The sequence below is a fragment of the Pinus tabuliformis genome, chromosome 3_2 (assembly GCF_031772625.1).
Source record: "Pinus tabuliformis cultivar Carrire ecotype Pingquan chromosome 3_2, CPIR1, whole genome shotgun sequence".
NCBI classification, from domain to species: domain Eukaryota; kingdom Viridiplantae; phylum Streptophyta; class Pinopsida; order Pinales; family Pinaceae; genus Pinus; species Pinus tabuliformis.
Window position 1 is genome coordinate 292,512,575 of NC_142302.1, and position 4,385 is coordinate 292,516,959.

At 39.9% G+C, this 4,385-nt stretch overlaps 1 pseudogene; it reads right to left on the reverse strand.

Moving 5' to 3' along the window:
* Positions 1-2,000: 2,000 nt before the first annotated feature.
* LOC149180752 (protein DETOXIFICATION 16 pseudogene) lies at positions 2,001-2,669 on the reverse strand (annotated as a pseudogene).
* Between the last annotated feature and the right edge of the window lie 1,716 nt (positions 2,670-4,385).

The following is a 4,385-nucleotide window of genomic DNA, read 5'->3' on the forward strand; positions in this document are numbered from 1 at the left end:
ACACTCTTCCTCTCTGGTTTTCTAAATAATCATCAGTGTTCATGGCTTAAGCACTTGATTGTTTTGAAAAGGTTTGCTTGCAACAAATATCTCTCCTGAGGAAAAACTTGTCTCCTCTGTTAAAGGACTCTTGGAACCTCCCACAACATCCATGTAAGGTAATTTACTGCGTACTGGACCATCCACAGAAGATGAGTAATAATGTCTTGATCCTTCTGTGGGTATAACCCTTTGCTCAAGATACTCCTCACACCTGAAGGAGATAGACCATAGATCGTTTCCAGTTTGTTTGAGTTTTCCATCCTCATACCATTTAGCGCAGCTAAGGCCTTCGACTTACTGTATACAAAATAGCCCTTTCCAACTCTAAAAATCATCTTCACCTGAAACTGTAATATGAATTTAAATAAAAAGAATCATAACTGGCGCAGAAAGGAAAACATTTAAAGAGTATACTCCGGTCACCACTATTTGGCAAAGTGCTCCAGTTTCTCTGATATAAATTGCACAGCCTCTGACTATTCGTGCAGCACCATGGCATTCGACTGCTGGATGTATGAATTCTCCCAGCAACAAGGTATTGTAAGTAACAGAGGAAATATAGTTCTTCATAGGCAAACTTATATTCTGCTTCTTGAGACTCTGTTTTTTAGGCCATGAAGCACTTGGTTAATTTAATTCTCAAATTTCAGAGCTGTGATATGAACCGGTGAATTAAGTAAAGCCGAGGATCCATCTGTTTCTTCTGGAAGCAACCTAGATCTTCTCTGTAATATATTATGAACAAATGAACTCCCTTTCTGAGAAAACACATCAGATAAAGTATTTACTGCTTGGAAGATATCATGAGGTTAGGCACGAGTTGCAAACAAACCGCCAGATGGAGATTCACTGGTTTTGTTGTCTGCTACTTGAATTCTCCGCCATCCAATTGTCTCGATTCTGTAGGCTCCGGAGAAATAAATTGTAGGCCCTTTCTTATGCGCCCCTTAACATCATTCACGGTCATGAGGATTCGATTTAGCATGATACCGAGGATGTGGACGTATATAGATCAGCCAAAAGGCTAAACCTAACTCCTTCAGCGCCATCTGTATTATGACTCACGTCGGTGCCAAACCAATGACCTAAAATTTCGTTCTTGTTTAAAAGTGCATGATGTCCACATTAAATTACATTTAACTTTTATCCTCAGATTGCTCAGATAGTTTACGAGGATAAAACGGAAGTCTTGAACGAAAAGAACCCTGTTCGGATGGCGCAGGTGTATATAGTAACATCTTCATTACCTTTTTTTGAAGGTCGAATCAACGAACCATTTGAGAATTAATGCATTTACATTACCCCTTTGGAGGTTCATTCAATTGAAGAAAAAAAAACAATTAATGACCAGATCAAGTATTCAAGGATGTCACTCAATTAGCGACAACCAAATCATTGATACTATTGCGTTCATACTATTCCAGTGATCTCATGTTGCAGACATTGCACTTGGACTCTTTCAGAACTGCATTTTTCATATCTGCCTTCGCCTCCTCCATATGGATATTGTCGGACAAAAAGATACAAGTAATGCAGCGGCCTTAGCTCTTGGAAATCCCATTGTCCTTCTACAACTTTTCGCTCTGTTTGCCTTTGATAACGCGAGTTCAATCCTCCATAATAGTGTAAGAGGCTCGAAAACATATGATAAGCCAGAAGATTGGCCACTAAACCATAGACACTGTGATCATCTCCATAAACTGGTTTTTTCCACAAAAGGCTTGATAATTCGCTATGCATGGTTTTGAACAAAATCCCTTACTCCACAAAGTAGTTCAACTCTTAATAGGGGTAATCTCTGTTCACAAGTGCATACCTTGGAGTATGAATGCGAAATTTTTGAAGGCGCTCATATTTAACCAAAACCTGATCAACTTCTTTTGGGTGCTCCCATATATCCTTTTCTGTGCAGCAGTGATAAATTTTTGATAAGATTTTCCTTTGTTAGCGCAATGTTCTTAGCAACAGAACAGGTGCTCAAATGCCGAAGGTCCCCTGCCGCCAGCATGCAGTGCAAAGGCTAAAATGACAGCTATAGGCATGCCAACCACATAGTATGCCCCAAGGTTTGCATAGGCACCCAACGTTTGCCATCCACATCCTCTAGCAATACCTGATAGAACACCTTGGATGGCATCCATAAATGTTGAGGGTACAAGCAGTGGCATCATGGTTGAAATGCATTCAACTACCTCTACTTCATTTCTATAAACATAGCCCCATACATTTCTGATAGAGAATAAAATATATCTTATCATAAGAGCCTCATTGACTGCCATACAAACCCCGACACACACTGATAACTGTGCAGTGCGTGAGCGTCCAGCTCCTAGTTCATTGGAAACTCGTGTACTTACAGCAGCACCCACGCCAAAGGGGATCATATATGCAACTGCATGAGTGCTAAGACAGATGGAGAGAACTGATATCTCAAGTTCAGGCTTAGGCAACAAACCGGAGAAGAGAACAAGCATTTCAAAAGACCAGTATTCCAAGCAACGCATTACTGCAGATAGAATAGTAAGCTTAAGAAAGTTTGTAATGTCATATAAAGCTTCCCTTGAGAAAGATGTCCATGTCTTCTTGCATGCAGGGGAAGATTTAACATAAATTGATAGAAGTGCCATATTTAGCCAATTGGAAATGCTATTTGCAAGCGCAGCCCCTTTATTACCTAATCCAACTTTGAACACCAATACCCAACAAACGGGAACATGAACTTTATCATAAATATTTTTCAAATCTTTCAATCCATTGTGGCGCCCTGCTTTGTGAAAGAAGTTACAGATTGTGAAAAGACAATCCCAAATATCAAACACTCTATGACTTATAACATTTAATAGATTCTTTGTCTAGAGGATTCAACACAACATCTCCTGCAAGTCTCCCACATTAGTATGTACATCTTTCACAATCACCCATGAGCCAGAATTCAGAGATAACTCCCTTAATGTATTTGATGGCAATCCTACAATAGCTGCATCATCATAAGGTGTCTCCTTGAACATACTGCCACTGCTCTCATCAACATTCCTGGAGGGAAGAAGAACTCTGTACAATAAGCATGCTAGGATTTGGACCTTCACTGGAAACTCAAACAAATCCCCAGTTTCGTAGCACGCTACGAAACCACTCAAACAGGTAGCGCTGCGAAACTGCTAAAAAGAATTCTGGCGCTGCGAAAATACCCTGACTTTAAGCCAAGCTAAAAAATTTTTACTACAGCCTTTCAGTGATAACAGGTTGCAGTGCTCTAGTAAAGGGGAAAAGACTACTAAAAGGTGACGAATGGTTTCCATATGGACAACCACCTACTAGCATCACTTAGCAAGCTAAGTGGGTTAAATAAATCTTGAAGTAAAAGGCAAGGTCAAACTTGGGAACTACATGTAGCAATCAAACACTGGTAGTGGAGAAATAACAAACATCAAGCGAGCGATACTAAGGATTGTATTAGTTGTCAAGATTGTAGATTGAGAAAAAATATCCTATGACTTGTTTTTTCAATAGAAACTTATAAATATATTGAACTATAAAATTGTATGGCAGCCCACTTCCATTGTGTCTGATCGTGACCCGATCTTCACCAGTAACTTTTGGTAGGAGCGTTTCAAGCTATAAGGCACCCAACTCCAACTTAGTACTTCATATCATCCCCAAACTGATGGACAAAATGAAGCAGTCAACAAATGTCTGGAGACCTACCTTAGGTGTTTCACTTCACAAAAGAAAAATATATGGGTACAGTGGTTACCTCTATCCGAATGGTGGTATAATACTAACTATCATGCCACCACCAAGATGACTCCATACGAAGCAGTATATGGTCAACTCCCCCCTTCACCTACTTCTTATATCCTTGGATGCTCTAAGGTACAAGAAGTGGATCAACTCCTACAGAACCATGAAACCATGCTTGCCCACCTCAAAGATAATCTCCATCAAGCTTAGAATCACATGGAGCAACAGGAAGACCAACATCATTTAGAGTGCACATTTCAAGAAGGGGATCACGTATTATTGAGGCTACAACCATACAAGAAAACATCACTCAAAGACAAGGGTCATCAGAAATTATCTTCAAAATTCTATGAACCATATCAAATACTTCAGCGCATTAGAGATGTAGCCTTCAAGCTAGCCTTACCATCCACTACAAAAATCCATCTCGTCTTCCATGTCTCATGCCTCAAGAAAGTGGTAGGGAACAATTGCAGAATTCAAACGAGTCTACTAGAATTGGATGAAGAAGGTTCAATCTAACTCTGACTTGAATAGGTTATTGACACGTGAGAATGGTACCTTCATGGTTACACGATCAAGGAAGTCCTCCTCAAGTGGAA